General features: G+C 38.9%; 1 protein-coding gene and 1 long non-coding RNA gene across 5 annotated transcripts in view; one reads left to right on the top strand and one right to left on the bottom strand.

Moving 5' to 3' along the window:
- LOC103151719 (protein diaphanous homolog 2-like) overlaps nucleotides 1–23,108 on the top strand; it is a 145,588-nt gene that overhangs the window by 82,866 nt on the left and 39,614 nt on the right. The window lies entirely within an intron of this gene.
- On the bottom strand, nucleotides 6,100–6,850 carry LOC107838652 (uncharacterized). Its single transcript, XR_001664729.1, has 3 exons — nucleotides 6,672–6,850; nucleotides 6,449–6,549; nucleotides 6,100–6,215 (listed from the first exon to the last, which is right to left on the bottom strand). It is a non-coding gene; the product is annotated as an uncharacterized LOC107838652 (long non-coding RNA).

Here is a 23,108-nt window from a genome sequence, read left to right as displayed (position 1 = left end):
CATGAAAAAATGAAAAATGCAGATGGACGTTCTCAACAAAACTCAGATTTTATGCCTCCTGTCATGTCACCAGAGACCTATGCTCATGAAGGCATTATTGGGTAGGGTGGATTTTATCTTGATTAAAAATATTTTACATTAAATTAGTAAAAAAAAAAAAAGAAAAAGATAAAACTGACCTTGCCATGTTCTGTAACAAACTATATCTAAAGTGAGTTTACATGGAACTCGGCTAATAGCTTGAAGCCCTTGTTGTGGGTTCACTCCATCTCGTGTCCTCAGTGTGACCTTGTTGTGAACATGGGCTTTTAGTCCCTCAGTGTCAGACCCAATGATTCAGCCTAGTTCCTGATTTCTGACAGCTCACATGCTGACTTTGCCTTGCCTTGTTTCTTTTTTATTATTATTATTGCCAGCATTTATGCCCCCTATTTCTGATATTCTTGTAGTTTAATGTATGAGAAATGGCTTGTTATTGTGTGCTATGTCATTGTGACTTCACGCTGCGTTGCTTCTGTCCATTTGGTTCCTCGATGACTTTGTTTATAAAGAAAGGATGCCCCAGATATTTCCTGTTGACTTTGTAGGAAATAAGAATGTGAACAGAGGCTGGAGGAGACCAGCAACAGAACCATTGAATAACCTCATTAACTTCCCCCTCTAGATGGTAGGTGAAAATCAAGTCAGGCAGGTACACATCTTTCAGCTGGTAACTCTTTTACTCGACAGACTGCACTTCCTTTTGCACTGATGTAGGTTGACAGATAAGCATGTTCCATGCACATCTGTGTGAATGTTCACCTGCGTCAGTGTGCTGGTACGGTTTGCCTGCTGCTTGAAGGGCAATAAATTAGCTGCTAAAGCTGGCGTGTGATTGAGTCGCATCACTTGGCATGTATTCTAAGTTTGTGTTGATAATTAGGAAGGACGACCTCTCGATCCAACGACCTCTGTGGGAATATAATCTGCCTCTGGTACTGACAACTTTCAAGTTTTATAACCTTTTGTAGGAGCCGAAATGCACAATTGACAACTGAAAACAAGGGTTTGTGTTGAAGTTTTATTTATTTTTGTTAAGAAGCTGGAGATTTGTGCTCTATCAAATATGTGACTATGTGCATTGCAGTGTTAATAAATTAAAACAGCAGAAATGGAACAGTACAAGAACTGCAAATCAAAACAAGTTGACATGCAAGTCTAAGGGGACATTAAACAATTTGTTGAAGATGACACATTTAGTTACATCTAGTCTGCTTTTTATATTATTAATGCATTTGCACCTAATATATAACTTCAGTCGTTTCATCACTATGAAAAATTATGCTCTTTTATGACACTTTGTCCATAAAAAAATTACATTGTTTCCCTGCAGTTAGAAAAAAAAACATCCCTCTAGGTTGTAGTTGATTTTTCTGGCTTTGTCTTTTTGTCTTCATTTGTAAAGTTTAAAGTTTTTTTTTCTGTATGTTTCAGTGTTTTTGTTCAACAATCAATTCATCCAGCCATCCATCCGTTTGTTCATCTATATGTTTATGTTTATCCATCGTAAATCTTGGTCTGACCATTATCCAGTCAACCAAATGTCTGTCTGGTCGTCTGATTGTCATCCAAACATTTGCCCATTCAAACATCCATTCATTTGTTTTCATCCTTCCAACAGACTTTCCATCCGTCTGAATATTTGTCTGTCAATTAATGTAAAAAAAGAAAATGTATATATATTCAATTATGAATTGTATGCAGGAAAACTGATTTGTGCGTCTTTTATGTTGACATTTCTGTAAATTTATTTGAATACAATATTTTTGCTTCTACATTAAACAATTTCTAACCAAACAGTACTACATATTAGTCAATGAGGTAGCTGCAGCATCATGCATGAAATGTCAATATAAAAGTTAAATCATGCATTTGCTTTTTTCTGTTGAAACTATATTTATTCACATCTTTCCGTTTATATCATCAGGGTTCATAATTTTTTTTTTCCAACCCATGTAACCTCCTCTGTCTTGCAGCTCTTAATTGGGATACTGTGGTTGAAACTCGAGTAACTCACAGAAACTCTTTACGTTCTTTCACTGCACACTGTTAGTTTGGAAGTTAATGATCACGACTCACAGTAAATCTCCATCTCCTCTACTTTCTTCAAACATATTCATACTGCTGTAAATATGGAGCCACTTAAATACTTCATTCAATTTACCTTCAAATCGAAACTCTGAGTTGAGAATGACATCAACCTCAAGTTAATAGCATTCAAGCTAACATAGTCGGAAACGTTGGGATTCCAATGTGGCAACGCCGGAGTATCCATTATTCACACAATACCACTTATGAACATCGTTTTAAGCTTTAATTTCCAAAAGCAAACATGAATGGCAGGTTATAAATAAAACATTAGTTTTGGACACACTCTTACAAGTGTGTCTTGTACAATAAACCTGCTGCTACTACTATGCGAGAAGCAGCCATATTGCCTCTGAAAGCTGGCATTAGAAACATTTTCAAACTTTCTGAATGGGAAGCCCAAATTCAGAAGGCGTTCAAGTTGATTTTTCCAACTTGGTGCAAATTTACAAGTTCATAAATGTGCACTAAGTTAGGGAATTATCACATTTTCAAATGGAAATAATCCAGATGGTTGGAGAGTGGTCTTGTTTAATACCAATTAGAATTGAAAATGTATATATTTTTTTGAGTTGTAAAGGTTTGTTGCAGTCATCTGTTTTCATGATGGTTCAGTTATATAACATCTCAATATATTAAAATCTACTGTCTCCATCAACCTGTTTCCTCGACTCATTTTTCTGTTCTGCTCCTAACTTTTCGGTCGTCGCATTGTTCAGAATCCTCAAAGTTAAAAACTTTCTCTTGCTGCAGGACAGAACATTTTTCCGTACTTCTTAGCAATGTGCGGGGGTGGCGATTCTGCGCTGCTGGTCTCAAAATCTCCGCAGCATCTCGAAAGCTTTGTCAGCCTTTGAGAATGCTTGGAAAAGGAGACGATGTTGGCGAGCTCAGGCTTCCTGCCAGCTTGTCCATCTCTCTCTACATGGTCTGCTGCTGTTTGGGGTCACTGTTCAGGTCAGGTTTAGAGTCTGTCAGTGGGATTAGTTTTTCTTTCACTGTCTGCTGCACACACATACCCACTCTATAAACTACAGCTGTATGAGAATATGTATAGCTATATCTTCAGAGAAGTTTTTCTTGTAACGCTTTATTTACTTCTTGAGCTGTTTTGTGGACTGAAGTCAAGGCAAACTTATGGCGCGACACTTTGTTTTTCTCTCTTTTTCTAGTAGAAGACAAATTCATCAAATTATCTGCCAAATGCCTTAAGTATTTTTTTTGTCATTAAGTGGATTTTATGTTCCTGCCAGACCCTTAACCTTGAACTCCTTTTATGCAAGTTACTTTACATTCAGTTCGCAGTGGAGGATGGCTACAGCTTTGCCAAACAAACCCCTTTCCCTTGAACTGCGGATTTGTAGTTGTGCCCTTCTTGTACTGTTCTGAAAAGAACCTGTGATTGTTGATTCATAAGTTGTTTTCTCCAAATACAAAACTTTTCACTAGTAGAAAGCATAAAAAGTTGCATACAGCAATGAAGATGCAGTGATTTGCTTTGTGTTCAGTAGTAATAAGAGCAATTATGGCCAATTTTCAACCCTGATTTATGTAACACTTTAACCTGAATTGCATAGCAACCAGCTATTTCTCTCGCTAGCGCTAGACTCACATTTATTATGGTTATATTTCCTGGGCATTCTACCCAGAAACCCTTTTGGGGCAGTGTCCGTTCCACTTGGCCTTTACATGTGCATTTGAACCACGCCGAGAGCTAGTAGGTTTTTAGGTGGACCAGAGTTAGCTGTTTTTGGTCCACATCAGAGTTCAATAGAGCATTCACACCTCCTCAAACAAACTGGACTTTCTAGGCAAGCGAACTAGAGTTTGATTAAAGCCACTAAACAGGGCTGGTGTGAATGCACCCTAAATAACCCATTTCATTACGTCAAAGAATAGTTGTGTTGTAGTTTCTTATGTCTCTAACTTAATTTTAAATGGATCACTGACAATATAAACGACTCCCTTCGAGGCTTCTTCAGTCAGTAAACTCAGCCAGCACTGCAAATGCTGTTTTTGATGAGCTTCATTCATTTATCAGATGTAGATCATATTGATGAGCTTCCAGCTGTCAGAGATGTTAAACTTGGTGCATCTCTAGTTATTCGGCTACAATGTCCAAACGGTTCTTTGCAGGTAGGAGAACAGGAGGTGAGTGAAGTCATAGAGACGAAGCATTTGCTCAGATCAAATGCTCATTTTCAGCCTCCCCTTTCAGGCTAAACTCAGGAAGACGTTGAGTTTTTCCTCCACTCGCTCATCACTGGCTCGTTTTCCCCTTTTCTCTCTGCAGACAGTCTGCACTCCCTCTCCCACTTTCCTCTCCCTTCGAGGCAAGTTTCAGACATGAGATGGAGCAGCAGTTTTGCTCCGTTCTGCCTTTGATAGAGGTGTGGGGTCTAATGAATGTGAAGTGTGGGGGACTGGGAAGAAGCTAGGGGACTGTGTAAACTGTGGGGGTCTGGGTCTGGAATTGAATAGTTAGGAGGTTGCCACAGCACATTAGAGCGGCGGACTTGGAGTAGGAATGTTGGGAATGACTTTTTTCACCAGTGATTGGGTCCCCTGTCACCAGGCCGGCTGGTTTAAATGATGTCTGATTAATTGGATGAGCCACACACTCCACATGGACTACACTGATAAGGACTGTATGCAACACACAGACTCACATTTTCACCACAGTTGCAGCAGGAATCTAGTCACAGCAGTTTGGATTTTAAAGTTAAACGATCGCACCCACTCTGCTGCAGTTTGTCAGCAAATAATGTCTTTGCACGTATTTCAAATTTCTATCACCCCTACATCTGATTATGAAACAGTCGAGTCTTCCTTCCTTTGTGTGCCTGAAATATCAGCCTGATAAAACAGGATGTCATCACAGCAGGTGAGCTTCCAGCTCTGCAGTAGACCACAGCACATCGGAGAGATTAACTAGGAATTCAGATGTATTAGAAACTATTTCAAAGGATTAAAATGTTTCAGTCTCACCCAAAGTGTGACAGCAAATACAGTTTCTTCACTTAGGTGAAGGTAAGCGGATTTAGACTCCCTCCTTTCATTATGTTTTAAACGCTGCTGAAACGGCCCAGGACAAACTGGCGTCGAGACGTGCAAAAAGGATCGATTCCTTCCTCTTAGAAGCCAACAAACGCTCAGCCCCAGGTCTTTGTGCAGATGCATTAGAAGATTAAAAGTAATGTCTGTATGTGCCAGCCGCTTCCTAATTGATCGCAAGACTCCTTCTCCTGCACGCATCTCCGTGTCTCCCTCCGCCATCAGATGAGGTGCTGCGCCGTATCGATCCCCGACACCAATTTCTTGATTGCAAATTCTGATGTGAAGAATCCGGCCTAATGCCATAATCATACACTTGTGATTATGGCAGTCTCTCTTCCAATCAAAGGTCTAGCCTGCCAAGTCAGACGACGGTGCAGGGTTAGTAATCAGTAAGTTGCATTTTTAAGGAGATGCACCAAAAAATATCCGGTAACCTTCGGAGTCTTTCCCACCCCATCTTCGTTTTTTCTTTCTTTCTTTTTTTTTTTTTTGGATCACAACTTCATGTCTAGCAGAAGCGCCATCCTCGGTTGTGATTACAGAAAACTAGGAGGATGAAAAGCGAGTGCCGTCGAGTGTCGGCTGAAGTGAATCTATAGTAATTGCTATTTGCATGTCAAATGATTGTACTCATCAGCGCTAAGGTGTGATCATAAAATTGGCAAGATGAAAGCCGTCTGAGCGGTGCGTTCCACAGTCGAAAACAAGCGGCTGCAGATGTTGTCACAGGGAGGCTGGAAAACGTCTCACTTTGACACCTTTGGGTGTACACTCTAATGGAGTATCAAAAGGTCAGCCGAGGCCACTGGTAGAAGCTGACGGGGTGAAATATGTTGTTTCCCCTCATTGACAACGACTTCTGGCCCAAGTTGCTAATTAGTTTAGTGAAATGTTAGTGTGCAGTGGGGGGTGGAGCATGAATGCCTCTTCTTGAGTTCACTTTTTAATAAGCTGATTCTTCTTTTTAACAGAGCAGAGAGACCCACAGCATCCAGCTGACCTCCGTAGTTAACATGTGTTCAGATGCAGGGCTGTGGACAAATCCGGCTGTGAGACGGACGAGTGTGTGTAGTTTTATCAGGGAGAAGAAAATAAAGTATATTCCGTGTTTGGAAGTGTTTCTTAACACAAACTGAGCTTCTAAAGAAAAATATAGTATATAGTAAAATCTCTTTTAGTACGAGGGTGAACCTTCTTCTGCCTTCAGAACTGCCTTAACATTTTGACATAGATTCAACAGAATGCAAATTTGTCTTCTGCTCACCCATTTTATCAATCTTTGCTCAAAGGTCCTCATGCTTGACATCTGTGAACTCATTGTGTTGACTTCATCCTACTGAAAGTAGCCATCAGAAGATGTGTACGCTGTGGTCACAAAGAAGGCAAAATGGTTGGTGCTGATACTTACAAAGGCTGTGGTGTCTGAAAAAAATGCTCAAAGTGTGATAAGAAAATTCCCTCCATGCCATCACACTGCCACCACCAACCCGGGGTGTTGTTGCACGGCGGGAGGAATCAATGATTTTGTTTTTGTTTAAAATTCTGACCATCTGACTGATGAGAGACTCTTTTGTTGTTCAATCACAGATTTTTTCCCCCTATTTTTAGTTGCATGTTGTGTTGCCTTCTGCTCCTGTAGCCCATCTTTAGGGTTTCACTTGCTCAGTGTTCATCTGTCATCCTCAACCAGCGTGCCTTTGCTCGTATGACCTCTGACATCAACAAGGTATCGTTGTTAACATGACTGGATGTTTTCAAACAGCCCTTTGTAAATCTGAGTTAGTTGTGTGGGAAAATTCCAGTAGATCTGACATTTTTACAAAACAATTATCTGGCACCAGCCACTTAAAATATCGCTGCTCAGGTTGCAGCATGTTGGTGTAGTTCTGCTGCACTAGTTCTGATTTGTCCTTTTGATAAACTTTTCTTCATCATTCTTTTGGCTGAGGCGTTACTATGGATAACATACTTTTGATTTGAATCAGGCCCACATTCAGTCACTTGAATTCCCTTTTTTCTTTATTCTAATACTCAGTCTACACCTCAGCAGGGGATCCTTACAACGTCTGCAGTCGGCACCTGAAGGCATTGAGTTACATCATTGTGATTGGCAAGAAATAGAACAGAAAAAAAAAAAAGTCCAGTGAGTGGTGATGCCTCTGCAGGATTGTAGTGCAGGAAATGTTTTTAACATGAGCACATTTACCTCAATAGGAAACTGTCTGTTGTCTTTCAGCAGCTAATTTATGGTGGATTGCTTTTGATGTGCAGCAATGAAGTACTTCAGTTGTTTCAGTTTGACCTACTGGGAATAGAGCTTGATGTACCTCCGGTCTTCAGAGATGGAAATGCATGTCGTTTCCACACATCCATAATGGTATTGATATGTTTGCTTTCTGTGTTTGTTGACGGTTTTATTGTGCAGTCTTTCCTTCATTCTGTCAAATGTTTGCTTCTTTAATGATCATATTGAACAACCTGCAATCACAGCAGTGAACTCTTTCGTGGATCATAGAAATTTAGAATGTGTGCAAGCACTAAAAGATGTAATGTTTACTGTACATTAGAATCTACAGTAAGTGGAAAACGGTCTGAATTTACACATGAAAACAATTTTCTGCTTATCAGCATAAACATGTGCAGCATTGCCACAATAAAAAACATATTTCCCCTTTGATAATGTTTTTGCGCCTCGTGATGGCTCATTATCAATAATGACTTTTGGTAAGTTGTCAAAAAGCAGCATGGAGCTCATCAGTGGCATCATCATTGGTTCTAAAATGAAATGTGTACCCACTCAGCACCGAAATTTAAAACATTAATAGTCAAAATGAACCGAAAACAATCATGCATAAATTTATTTATTTACGTCTTTATTTGGGATGCAATTTTTCTGCAGCATTTAAACCTCCAGCATCATTTCCTGTTGAAATCTCGACTCATTTCGACTCCACGTTTGCTGCTCTCTCCACTCCATTGTGGCATTCACTCCAACTGCCTGCAGAGGGTAGTCACTGACTGCATTAACAAGCACACAGCAGAGTCTTCAATTCCCACAATAGGCACGCATGCAAGCTTCCACACTCGCCATGACACAGAAGCAAATCTGCCTCTGTGATTACACCATATATTGGACGCTATTTTAACTGTGCACCTGTATAAGATTAGACTGGAAGCTGCCTTGTGGGAGCAATGGAAACATGAGATTGCCAGATGTGGGGAAAAAAAAGACATTGCAAACCACAGTCCCAGACAGGTGGAGCTTCTGTAGCCCCTCTTCTAGGTTGCAGCAGACCCTACTCTTTAGCCGAGTTGTTTAGATGAAACGAATGGGATTTTAGCTAAACTGCTTGTCAGCACAGATACACACTGATCCCTTTTTCCGTGAAGCTGGGATGGAGGTTGTTACTGCACTGCCTGATGCTTGTCTGTGTTTATGTGAGGACTGTCTCTGTATGTCTGCTCGTTTTCTGCCTCCAAGCCAAATTAAACAGAAAACAAACATACACATACGTGTCATAAGAGCAGGCGCGCTCGATCAAAAAATCATGTGGAGGCTTTAATAATAAATGTGCACAGCAGTTGGAAAGGTGGGAAGGCATTGATTTATACCCACAGGTTTCCTGGGATTTTTATCGGATTGGCTAAATGTCATTACACTGCAGGTGGGGAGGTGATGAACTGTAATAAACTTTGATGTGGATGCGTGTGTGTCTCCTGTCATTGGCTCGTAAACCGGAACAACGTGACAAGTCTCAAAAGATCCAGCGCCCTCCCACCACCTGTCATCTTTTCATCTGCGTTACAGTACACAATGGGCGCCATCATGCACGCTCATTTAAATCTACATCTCCTCAAGTGCAAAACACGTGAAATTAGATGCGCAAATGTACCGACACATTTGCAGTTGTCACATACGGAGACGTGGTGCCGTATAATAAAAGCGGCGGCAGAGCGGCTGCTGCTGCCTGTTTGCAGAACCGGTCCCTTCATGATGCGTTTAGTGGTGTGGGTAGTTTGTGTGTGTTTGTGTGATAAATGGTGATGAGTAAAAGCAGAAAACTACTACATCCTTTTACATGTCTGGAAGTATTGATTTTTGTTCAAACATACATTATAGCTGAGCATGGGCAATGCACCTGATTGATCTCTCTTATTAATGTGCAGGCGTTTTGAGGGTTTCATTATAACTCTATGCTGGCATAAAAATCAATAGCTTACAAAATTAGTTTTTAAGTTCTGTCAGGTTTCATAAAGATGCATGAAAACATCAGTTTGAAATCTAAAAGCCTCAAACCGACATCTCACAATTTAACTGTAAAACCTTTTGTTTCTTTGCTCCTCATAAATGTCAGCAAAGAAGTAACGGTAAGTTGATAGAAGACTTCGGTAATATTCTTGTTTCTTTTCAAACTTTGAATTGTTATCTTTATATAGAAATAGAAATAAGTATGGCTATGCATCATTAATTAATTAATGCATTTATTATTTAATTGATTTCTTTATGTAACTCAAAATGTAGATGATTCAAAGCGCTTGAAGTGGATATGTGAATGAGATTCTTACAAGTTTCCTAATTATCAATTTTTGTCATTGTGGTAAATCTACCCCAATTTACCACTAAGTGCCCTAAATAAATATGGGACAGGGCACGGCTAAGTTAAAATGATTGTTCTGAAATGGATGTAAAATGAGCATTTCATGCAGAAAATGAAAAAAAGAAGTTAATTCTGAAATAAGCACATGTCATTTACTTAGATTTAACAAATTTTTATTAATTTACCCCTTACCTGTCATGAAGGCACTGATGACCTCATGGACCCATTGACTTACATGCACATGATGACACTTATTAAAGTAAAAGAATTAGAAATGGTATACTTTTTTTTATTATTATTATTATTTTGACGATCAGTATTTTTGGCAGGTTTGGCCTCTGAGTAACAAAATATAAAGTAAACAATGCTACATGCAAAGCCCATACAAAGAAAAAGTGAAGTGTTTAGGCCTTTCTGTTTCTATAAACATATATAGAAATATGCATTATTCATGTTGAAAAGAAAAACAATCTGAGCATCTGTGCAACGATGACAAAATAGCAGCAAGAGATGGAGTGACATCTCTCCTGATAGAAAATGTCAACGTCTCTGTTTTTCCCTCTACTGTTACCTTGTTTTGTCACCTTGGTGTCGAGGAAAAGTGCGGAAGCTAATGTTAGCTGCTTCTTTAACTGATTTTAAATCAGGAGAAGAGCCATGACTTGGTTTTTAAATAGACTTAGTTTCACACACAGCATATGGATTGAGTTTTTTACTTAGGAGTTATTCATTGTTTTATTTATTGCTGTCTGTATTTACTATTCATATAAAATATATTGCACACATACTGCAAATTATATCCACAAACAAGCCCACATGCTCTGAGTGACTTGCTTGGTTTACGTTTGTCTGCAGAACGTAAACCAAGCAGTCTGTCATATCAGTCAGTGATACACACTGATGACATTTACAATAGGGATGCATGATGTACAGGCATTGACATCGGGAATGCCTGATAAGTAAAGCTGGGCCAGTATTTATGTCCACCTTGTTGCCTTCTGTCTGTGTGTTTCAGGAGAGGGTTGGCCATGTGATTTTTCTTTGGTCATGTCATAGTGATTCAGGATTGTGGGGAGTTTAAATGAAGTAGAGAAACAATCTCAACTGTGTGATTTTTTTCTTTTCATAGTGGTGAATGTGTAGGGAAATGTTTAAAACCAATAATGACATAATGGTCATAATGACAATATTAATATCTATCAGCCCAAATTTTTATATTTGTGCACTAGTTGATGAGGCGAATTACAACAGCCTTGGTCTGTGAGTGAGTTAAAGGTTCAGTGTTATTTAAAATCAACTTTTTTGAGCTTAACATAATGTTATGTTATTCCTTCATCAAACATATACCTGAAGTGTTGTTTGATTCTTTCATGAATGTTTGAGAAATCCTTTAGTCTCCAACAGAAGCGATTTGCAAATACCTGGTGGAACTACGCATCTCCTGAACTCATCGTGCAAACTACTTCTCAATGGAATCGCTCCTGAAAACATTTAGTTAAAGGCTTAATGGAGGGTTAGGGTTAGAATGTCGGAAAGAGCAGGAGCTTCTTAAAGTGACAGAGGTTCAATTTCAAAGCGTTAAACTGCGACGTTGGATTTCTTTCAAGTCATATTTAATATATACAGTATTTTTATAACTTCTGAAGGTAGCATAGGTACTTGATTGTGCTATAAAGTGGCACTAGATGTCCGGGAAATTCATAAAGGTGCCCCTTAGAGGCCCTAAGACCTTATTTGTTTTAACAGCTTTCAGGTATGTCCTCCACATGTTCCACTTAAAAGTTTTGGTCCACTGCTTTTTCCCACCTTTATATACTTGTTTTCTGCTGTCATCCGTTTTTAAAAAGCCATTAATTCTCACAGTTGTTCTCTTAATCTCACATGAGAGAATTTGTCCTTGTTTCCTTCGAACAAAACTGCAACACATTCACCTTGAAGGTCAAGTCTTGTTCCCTAATTAATTGGCTTGGATGTTTCTGATATTGTTGCCAGGACGTATATCTTTGCAAAGCGTAGCATTAATATTCACACTTTTGTCTTTTTTTCTCCTCCTTTGTGCCTCTGTTTCTGGTTATTATTGTCATTGCAGGCAGACAGAGCCCTAGCTGAAACGCTCCAAAGTATTGTCGTCAATTGGTTGTTTGTGTGTGGGCGTCTTCATTAAGTAGTCCAGGTGCTTTCTCAGGGAGCCGCTTGGGAAGCAGCATTCAACTCATGTCGGCACCGAGCCCTCACCCTGGGAAATGGAGTAAAGCTCTCTCAGATCCTGGGGATTCACAGAGTCTCCATTAAAAATGCCAAATGTTGTCGAATTACAAAGACCAGGGAAAGGATGACAGGCTACTTGACATTTGGTTAAGGTATGCACTTGATGATAAAATACTTTAGCTTTTAAAATCCTCTCGCTTGTTGGATAATCATAGCTTTTTAGCAAAAGCACACATAAACCTCACAATTCTTGGAGATGCTCAGAAACAGGTTACACCTCAGTGCCTGTCTGCATTTGTTGCATTTTACCAAACGGGGCCAATTGTGTGGACTTTGCAATGTGATAAACCTCATTATTTCAGCCCACTAACCAATAGTGCATTATCTGAAATGGTTTATGGTGCTTATACAGGGCCAATTTACCACAGCACTTGCTTCCATTGTTTGTCCGTGAATGTGATGCTTGTCTTAGCCTGACTGAGCTAATGTTACTCAGAATGAGGATGCTGTCTTCCTTTTAAAGACTGTGTGTTTAGGTGATTAAACCCCAGGGATTTAGCATTCGACTTTATTGCCGGCAGCGTTGCATATCAAGTTGAAAGCAACTTATTGCATGTTAATCATCAAGTCTTGCATTTTCACATCTTGGGAAGAAAAACTCAGCTGAACAACCCAAAAGTCCAACACAAAGTTGACTGTAAGGAAAAAAAAAATGACAAAGTTCTGGTTCAATGTCATTTTTTATGATTTAGTCAGTAAATATTTCAGATTAAATGTTTTGAAAATATGTTGATATTTGGAAACATTTTTTTTTTTGTAATTTCCATTTAAGTACTGATATATTTAAATAATTATAATAGTTTAGCTAATGAAAACGAGAACCGATTGACCACAAAATAGATTTTAGTACGGAAATGTTATATCATTGACACCTGTGCTGTATCCCAGCATATTTCAGGAAAGTCTAGTGGAGGGAAAACATTTTATAGAATCACTGAAGCCTTGAGTATTGTGAAACAAAACTCATTCAAGAGATTTAGGTAGGTTCAAAAGGATCTTGACTCAGGGCTACAGGAGCCACCACACACAGACACATCCAAGAGATGGGGGGTTAAAACGTCTCTTGGATGTGAGGATGAGGATTTTTCTCCTCACCTGAACGAGAAAAAGAAGTATCTTCTCTGGGTTACGAAGGAATAGAAATGGCACTTATATTCGCTGGTTTCATGAAGATCTCAGCGTCTGCAGGAAGTGTGGAAAGGCACAAACCAAAAGATACTTATGGTCCAGTCTGCAGACATTGAAATGCAACTCTGTGTGCAATGGTTCTGTGCAGAAGATGAGTTTTTCAGGATGAGTTTAATAACCAGTATATGGTCAAAAATAGTGTAAAATTTCTTATTTTCAGACTAAACGTGGAGACGTGAATGCATAAATGTAGCAGAGTTGTAAAAATAACTGCTTTGAGCCCTTTTCCAGTGCTTGCAAAAGTTGAATGGTGACAAGTTCCTTTTAGCTTCACAGCAGACATATCTGGAGTGAATTTACAAAGAAATGTGTGAAATGTTAGGTTGTAGCCCAAACACCTTTTAAAATTAAGGTTGCATTATAATCTACTGATCACGGTCCCCTCACAAACTGCAGTACTGATGTTTTTCCACTGATGTAGAATTAGATTTGATAATCCGGTGTCCCTGTTCACATCTCTTCCGACAACATAGCCTATATTCTTGTTTATCTTTGTGCTCTGCTTCCACCGTTCCTCAAAACAAAACAAAAAAAAAAAAAAAAAAATCCATTATTGTGACAGCTCTCTGAGGTGTTTGTAGATGCAGTGACAGGCAAGTCATACTCACTCACCACATTTCTCTTGAAACCTAATCTCCAGCATGGCCTCGCTCACCCACTGAAAGGCAACCGGTGCTAGGAATGGGTGCTGACACACTCGCTGTCACCAGCTGCACTTGGAATACGTCGTGTATTATTATTATTGATTCCGCGCTTTAGTTTTATAGTGGCTTACCGGTAATCTATACATATTTGAAGTGAAGGGAAAGCTGTTGCTAAGTAGGTCATGATTGCATCAGGAATAAGCAGGTAAAGTCGTCTCTAAATGTTCAACATGAAACCGTGTGTCTGGGTAGGACTGCTTGGTATGGGTGGTTATTGATCGCAGCCACTGTAATGCAATTTCCCCATCTCTTTTCCTCTCAGCAAATATTGGGGTTAAAAGGAGACCATCACCTATTGTACACCCTTGTTCCTTTCCCATCTGTTTTTCCCGTACCTTTCTTCCTCTCTTCCCCTTGCTGCCCATTGGGCAAGAACCCAGAGCGGTAGAGTTTTATTTTGCTGATCGAATTTTATAGCTGGCTTCTTGGCAGACTCCTTCATTTCATCCTTGTCTTGTCGCCAGCAACCAAGAATGCTATCTAGACAGAAAAAAACTGTAAAATCATGTCCTTTTCACCAAGAAAATTTAGATAACTAATTTTCAGATTCAAATTATAAATCTTTAACTTGGCTAGCCTACTGGCTGGCTGGCTGGCTGACTCGCTGGCTGGCACAAAGTTGCCAACTGAGCATTTTCAGCAATCTTTTCCTACTCATCATTCCTTGGAGAAGGTGTATCATTCTGCGGTTGCTGGCGGAGCTGCAAAAGCCAGACAGACTTACGGTCAACTAGACCAAATGGGATAAGACGAAATGCTGAGTGATTCTGGGGCAAGAAATATGTTCACGTTTTATTACGAACTGGCATGACTGTGAATCAAATACAAGTAGCCTGTAGTATTATAAAAGCAAAACTCTGTGAAACATAAAAAGCAACAGATACCTTGAAGATGTCCACATGAATAAATCATGCCCAATGTTATAGTTTGTGATTTAATAAACCAGTATTTTGTCATGGTTGTTGCTTTGTTGTATGCACAGAAACACATATTTTCCCTATTTTATGTCACATTTAGTAAAAAGGAGTGAAACGGCTAGGATTTTAGAAGAGATGCACCGATGAGATTTTTCCTGACCAATACCAATTTTCTGTGTTCACTGAGGTCTGTCAATTAATTTTCTTGAAGAAATTAAGGGCTGAGGAGAAACAGTGAGTGGTTTTTGTGATGGAGACTGTTTATTTAACCAAATAAAAGAGCAGCATAGTACATATTTTTCACAAATAATTCTATTTATTGGACCCAGTCAAACCAAAATTGGCCAATTCCAATTGATTTGTTCTTTTCTTAGTTTTGAATCCAACAGAAAACAAAGGAATCATGCATTTATGTATCTGTCACTGGTCTTTGTTGGATTTTATGAATAATAAAATCAGTCCAGAAAAACAGTGAAACTCCAGTACCAGCAGAGATGTAAACACTCATTGGTTTTCTTGAGAGCAGTGATGGTTATAGAGTCCATCAGGGACGAAGGATCTCTTATAACGCTGCTTTGTGCACTTAGGATGCAGCAGTCTTTCATTGAAGGAGCTCTCCAGTTCAGCAACAGCTTCGTGCATGTTTCTGAGCTAAAATTGGTGGAAGCTTTCATTTATAATGTATGCAATGAATTGGACAAAAATTAGATTTTTCAGTTTGGCCAATCAAAACAAAACCAAACTATTGTGATCTCTAACAAATTGAATGAGGCATCTGCTGCTGCACTATAAGCTGCATTTGTTTTCTATGTAAGAAGTTGTTTCTGAATGCAACCCCTCAAAAATGATAGCATTTTTAGTTTTTTATGCATTTAAGGAACAACAGTGAAAACAACAACAACAACAAAAAAAACAATTCCGATCTCTGGATAATTGATGAGTAAATCTCCAGTTTTATGATGGAGAAGCTATGCTGCATCCTCCTCTTTGAGGCATCCCATAATACCTTTCATGTTCATCCCCTTTTCCACAATCTTTGGACACACTGATGATGTAAGACATTGTTTAATCATGTTTTTTTTCTTTTCTTCATCACATGCTTGAGGGCTCTATTATATGAAGCCCCTTCAAATGAATGCCCCTTTAAAAAGACAATTGGTTTATCCCTGACAAAATGTACACAACAGACATGTGCAGATGGTTAAAGAAATATAAATGTACAGAAGGGATTTTTTCCCCCTGCTTCTGCTTTGAAGCTGCACTGCCAGGCCTGCCTGTGTGTTACTAAATCCTATTCTTGAGGAGTGTTATACCCCCCACGTCTGAGAGGCCCTTGGCGCTGGCAGAAAACACACACCGGCGCACACAATAGACACATAGACAAACACATTCTGCATGCCTGATGCAATGTTCAGTCAGTTGAGCAAACGAACACATTGGGGTACATGAAACAGCATTTGCTCCTATTTACTGAAACTACACCTGAATACTTTGAAATGAAGAGAAGTATGTTTGAACAAGCTAGACTGGGTTACATCGTGAAATTAAAAGAGAAGCTCTTATAGCTGAAGACCCATCGAGGCTTAAGATTTTGACTGAAAACAATGAGGGTGAGTTATGTAGAGCTACGGAAGGATAAATGAAAGTATGAAGGAAGGCAGTGACCCCATGAGGAACCTGAAGTTGCGTGCTGCGGTGCGACTGTGCAGCTATGAATCCTGCTGGCAAGCCTTTGGCATGGTCTGCTATGGTTGGTTTGTTGCATATGGAGTCTGTGTGGAGGGAAAATCGCATTCACTCATGAAAGGGAAGGCCGTGTCAACTAATCTTTTTGAACCAAAATAAACAGATAAAATAAAGGTTGTCATAAGAGATTTGAAGGCTATAGTGCATGAGTTTAATCTGAACTGTATACATTCAGGTTTGCGTGAATTATTTTTGTCTTAATCCAAAGCAGAACAATTGCAGCAAAATAAATTCATAGACTAGCATTGCCAGCAGAACCTCCCTTCATTGTGATGCTTGTCTCGTAATGGTGGAGTGTAACTTAAATGCAAAAGGTGCATTTCAATAAATGACAATGTCATGGAAAAGTATAGAATAATTCATTTAAAATGGAAAACTTATAATGTCGATAATTATGGCTCATGACAAATGAAAGCCAAATAATTTGTTTCTCAGAAATTTGGAGTACTGTGTAGGACTGATTTTTTAAAAAATGTTAATGTCCTGTAATGTAAATGCAGTAAATACATGGTTTGCACAACTATTGTGTGAATTACTATTACTGCAATCCTGTCGCTGTGTCCTGGATTCATCAGTGTGGTGGTTCTTCTGACTCCAGCCGGATTCCTGAATTAGCTTGTTTCAGTTTGCCACACCTTTTCCATCCACTAAACTTTCCAATAACATGCTTTGATACAGCACTAGGCTTTTTAATTAAGGGTATTTTCTGACTTACCCTTTTTGTTGAGAGCATCAATGGTTGTTTGCTCAACAGAAATCAAGTCAACAGACTTAGTCATGACTAAGTAGAGGATAACAAGGTTGGCATAGTATTTGTATATTTTAAATACTTTCGTCTCTGATATTTACATTTCTCAGAAACTTTAGTAGGAATCCTAAACCTCAATATTCTTCGTTGATGTGCCAGAGGAATGTAGAGACGGAGTGAAGAAGAGATGTCATAACGCAGCTATACCCCCAGGGTTTAGTAGTTCACTGCAGAGGTTAACTGCTCGATCTGCTTAGCATTAGTTGGCATGGCTACCATTTCTTGGGTTATTTTTGGTCTCCTCTCAGTATTCTCAGTGGGCTTCCGGCAATTGTCATTCAAAATGCAACCCGCTGTGTTGAATATGCTGAATGGAGTGTTGAAGTAGTTTCATACTTATCCTTCTGCTGATGGCTCATGACGCTCTGATATCCTTATTCTCGCGCTAAACAAGAAAGATCACTTGGAGCATGTAAATGGTTGCAAAAATAAAAAATAAAAAAATGTATGAGCGAGAGAGAAAACTGAGGGAAAAGGGGTAGAAATAATAAACATTCCCAAAGCAATAATAATAAAACTTTCCATCCCTCTTTTATGACTGAAATAAGTGAGTGGCTTCAGTATCTTGGTGCTGAATAGAGAATAGGGAGGGGAGGCAGCCCACAAAGCAGGCAGGCGGGGGCCCTGGTCTTTGATGAATGTCTCTATCTCCAGGCATTAGGTGTTCTATTTTTCATAGCAGGCCCTTCGGCCATGCTGGAGAGAGTTTGGGCCTCACATGCGCATTCATGCAGGGCGCCACAATCCTCTGAGAGAGTGACTAATCCAGGCCTACTGTCTTGGGGCGAGAGTGGCTGCTGCTACCAGCATAGCTGAAAGGTCACACCTGTCAATGATGGTTATGGGTGTGTTTGTGTGTGCGTGCCTGCGTGTGTGTGTGTGTGTGTGTGTGTGTGGACAAAAAAAGGAAACCAACTCTCTGGTTGCCGCTGCTTAAAAGGAACAGGTTCTTGATGTCTGGAAAGTTTAACTTTTTAGACAGAGTACACTGACTGGCAGACGGATAAGGTGTTTCCACAAACAAATTGAGGCTTAGCATCTGAAAGTAGGAGCATTCATAGTGGTCAGAGGTCGTCCTTTAATCCAGATCAAGATTTACTTTTATGGTAATTAGCAGTGGGCACCACTAAGTAAAAAGTCAACTCTAAAGCACTGGTCATAAAAGATAGTTCTGCTATTGTGAAAGTGCTACACCAATATTCTGTTTAGATAAAGCTAATGCTGAAGTGCGAATTTCAATTCAAGTAATTATATATATATGTAATTATATATATATAAAGCATCTTTAAAACAACTGATTGTAACAGTTATTGATTGTGCTGTAAAATAATACTATATTCCTGTAACATGCATAATATCGACCTTTTGATAAGGTAATTATATTTCTCATTTCATCCTTGCGGACCAACATTCCCAGTTCAGAGCTCAAACACACTGGGTGCATTTTAATCTAAATTTTTCCCCACATATGATGGATTTAATTAAGTCACCCAAAGTCACTCATTTTGTTCTTTGTATGCCTGATTTCCATTGTGTTGAACAGTCCTCCTCTGCTATTGTTAATGGTATTATTGATATAGTTCAAAGATATGGTATTTCCAGTATCTCTTTAATTAATCTTTCCCTAATAAATTCACTCACTAATATTATTATTTCATATTTTACAATCTAAATTGCCCCTGTGCATAAAAGCGGAGCAGGGCTGTGATTGTCCTTGTTCTTATTAAAGCCAGTTGTTGGTTCGATATCGTCTCCTCGAATGAGTTTGGAGACACTGATGTTATCTTTTTGGCCTGCTATTACACTGACTGGTCATTTAGTTTTTCATTAATTGTGTCCGACTTGTGGTAGGGGTCTAATATTCTCTCTGCCAGGTAAAGAATTACATGTTCCTCTTACTTAAGCCACTTACATGCAATTCTGCACTTTTGACATTTAGCAATGCTCCTGGTGGAATGGAGCCACGCTGCACCTTGCCATCAGTTAGGCAGCATGCCATGGCTCGGGCTTCGGCCTCAATTCAGCAGTCAAATTAATCTTGCTTTGTTGAAGTAGTGAAGCCCAACCTAGGAGAGAGTTCGTTTAGCTGTTGCTCTGCTGATCTAAGTGCTTTCTCGAGTTTGCAGCCTTTATTTATGGACTGTTAAAGATCTCCCCATCTGTTATTAGACAGAGCCTGGACACAGAAGTGTTGATGAATAGGTATTTCTACAGACTTTGAATGGGTCTTGGCCCTCAGAGTGGAGACACAGTGATTGTGTTAAAGTGAGAAGAAACAAAACCGATTTTGTAAAGTAAGTTGAAACATTTAATCTTTAAATTGCTGCTAATTTATACTTTTTTTTCCTTTATTTTTAAATGGGTTAGGGTTAGGTTCATGCAGAAGAAACTGTAGAGATGTGAACCAAGGCACTTTTTTTGCTTTGTTTAAATATGTAACCGTATGGCTTACATGCATATCACTATGTCCAATGGAAAACCAACATTGGATTTTACTTTAAACACACTTTTCTTTAGCTGAAACATGGTAGTGGCAGAATAATGCTGTGAGAATGTCGTTCTTTACCAAGTTAACTTTAGACTGTACCACATTTGTGAGCTAGACTATGTGCCTAGTCAAAAGTGAAAAATTGTTTGAACGCCATAAAGATGGTATTCTCCATCTAATCTGTATGAACTTGAGAAATTAAAATAAAAAAAAGTTTTACTCTCTTAATGTGCAAAGCTAGTAGAGACCATATCCCCTAAGGATTTAGAGCTGTAAAGGCTGCAAAAGGTGCTTATAGGAAGTCTCGACTCCAGGCGCCTGGACACAAATGTGTGCCACACTTTTCAGATTTTTTATTTTTTTTTTTGTGTTGATTTAAAAATAAACTCCCAATAAAATACACAGAATGCATCTTTTACAAAATGTGGAAACTTCAATGTGTTTCCAAGGCGCCACATACACTAATACAAACAGTCTCTAGTTACAAAGCAATCTTTTGTACAATAGTAAAGGTACTTATTGATTCTAGACTATAAATACTGCTGGATCATTGACTTCTTGGCAAATTTAAACTTTTAGCTAACTGTTCAAAAGTTTGTTTCTTGACGCGTCTGGCTTCTTCACGCATACTTGCATTATTTCTCCACCACTCACCTCTCTCACCCGTCTCTGTTAGATCCACTGTGTGTGTGATGAGAGGATAATCTCCAAGCGCCCTTTTTCATGCAAGATATTTTATAGTTCAGTTTTTTTTTCTTCTGATGGGCTAGCACCAGACAATTTGAAATCCTATTTATCTTGCTAACAGGGAAGAGGAACGGAAATGTATCTGTGGTTATTGGAGACGAGACAACCCCAATGCAGACATGAGACGGAGATCAAAGCTGACTGCTCTGGAAATAATAACTGAATCCTATGTATCCAACTCTTCTGCTTCAAAGTTCAAGAAATATATTTTTTTTCTTGCAGTGAGTTAGGATTTCCGTGTAAGTTTTTTAAAAAAAGTATTTAGCCTATTAGAACTCCATTTATTACCTCTCATTCTTTGGTGAGTACTGCATATACCCAGATACAAACAAACATGCACTCATTCTGTTCTTCTTTCTGGCGAGCCCTATCCCTCCCAGGACTGTCATAAATCATGCTTGTCCCCTCCATCATCCCCTGCCCACAGAACTTGTGTACAGATTGGACATCATCAATGTCTCTGCCAAATCATCTTTACCTGAGCCCAGTTTTTGTCCTCAATCATCCTGCCTCTTATTTATTGCACATTCTCTGCAGCCTGTCCTCAGGATAAAACGGATGATAATAGGAATGGCAGTTTGTTGGTTTTGTGTATACCCTTGATAACGGTCAATGATTTCAAATTGAGCCAGCAAATTTTACTTTAGTCTAATAACTGACCTTACGAATTAGAAAGATTCGATCCTAGTCTGATCAGGGTTCCTACCAAAGGCTAGCAGCAAGTGGCAAAAAGGGAGGGCAAACCACAGCTAAAGCTAAAACCTGACTGCAGTATTGCATACTCCCCCATTGCTGTCTAACTCATAGATTTTAGATTCGTCTGTTGCATTATGTGGGTGATGTATTGTTCTGACCTTGTGGAGTTGGGCGACAAATAGAGAGAGCTGTCAGTGTCAGAGAATGGAACAGACAGAAGAAGAAATGAGCCTTTTCTTGTTCTTTGAGGGCAAAAAAAGTGACAAGACCCGTGATAAACAATCATGGTGGTGTTGGGTGCTGTTAAAGCAGCTGTATCAAAAAGAGGATGATCAAGCCAGTTGGCTTTTTGTTTTTCTAAAATAGAAAGCGGCTGATTTTACAGATGTTTTTTTTTTTGTTTGTTTGTTTTTTTTTTGTCAAGAATTGATTGTACTAGGAAAAAAAGAGAGAACAGTGAATTTTAGTGAGGTGTTTTTCCTTTGATAAACACAATCCTGAAATGCTGAAGCACTTTGATTTAAGCAATTTGAGTGCTGGGCTAAAATTGTTGCCTTCCTTGGAGCATGGCATTATTGCATCAGAAAGTCTTTGTTGCTTTAGAGCAAAAGCTTGTTTACAATATTGGAACAGTGGGATTATTCTGACCAGACAGACCCAGTTCAGTGTGCTGTTTTAAAACAAACACACACTCGGTTTATGTCTACCTCTTCTAAAGTACAATCAATCAACTATGACATGCGTTCTGACTTGATATATTCTGCGACTTGTGTGACTTCTTTCTTACAGCTAGATATTCTCTGCTTAGAGATGCAGTGAGATATTTTGGTAGAAATGTACAAGCTGGAAATCATGTGGGGATATTTTAAGTACCTCAATTTAACAGATACTTTAGATAATAAACAAATTAAATGATACTTGCATAATGACCTAGGTGTTTAACCTTTTTTCTTATTGCAAATACTTGAATGGAGCCAAGAGGGGCTGTGCATGAAAGTATTTTTTCAATATTTATTTGCATTTCAAGCAATGGAAAAAAATAATAATAATAATTGTACAGAAACATATTTTTGTGCTTAATGTTCCCAATTCACTTCATACCTAAATTTGTACTAATTATTCTTACAATATTCAAATTAGGATTCTCTAAAAGATTTAGTGTTTGGTTCCCAGCACACAGATTTTAAAACACTGGATACAGATTTAGTCATTTAGGAGTTATCTACAGCTAGATAACTCCTAGCTGTAGATACAGCTAGGAGTTATCTAGCTGTATCTACAGCTATAGCAAGTCTATATGAAACAGAATATGTTTATTCTGTTTCATATAGACTTGCTGTTTACCTCAATTAAGTAGCTTTAAAAGAAAGTCTGGCTTACCTGAACCTTTACCTTCAGCAGTGACTTGTTTTCGTTTTGTCCCATATGAAGGACAAATGAGCTTGTGGCATTTGAAATGTTTAAAAATTTCAATCAGATGAGCTTTTCTTCTGTTTTACCTGTCTTCAGTCTTTTTCTTTGTCGTTCCAAAAACTTTTAGTTGGTGGTTTCTGACTTTTCTGCTCAAGCTCCCAGAGCTGGAAACACAAGCAAAGACAGAACATAGTTCGTTAGGCCTTCACAGCGCAATCACTGCAACACTCCTCTGTGAAAACCTAAATTAGATCCTGTGTGACTTTAACTTCCTAACAGCTAACTTGCTAATCCTTTCTGTCACATCACAGGGAGTATTTGAAGGAGAGGAATGTGCCAAGAAATCTCATC

This window comes from Poecilia formosa, unplaced genomic scaffold (genome assembly GCF_000485575.1).
Source record: "Poecilia formosa unplaced genomic scaffold, Poecilia_formosa-5.1.2 Scaffold290, whole genome shotgun sequence".
NCBI classification, from domain to species: domain Eukaryota; kingdom Metazoa; phylum Chordata; class Actinopteri; order Cyprinodontiformes; family Poeciliidae; genus Poecilia; species Poecilia formosa.
The sequence above is the reverse complement of the archived record's forward strand: the minus strand, read 5'-3'. Positions and strand labels throughout refer to the sequence as shown.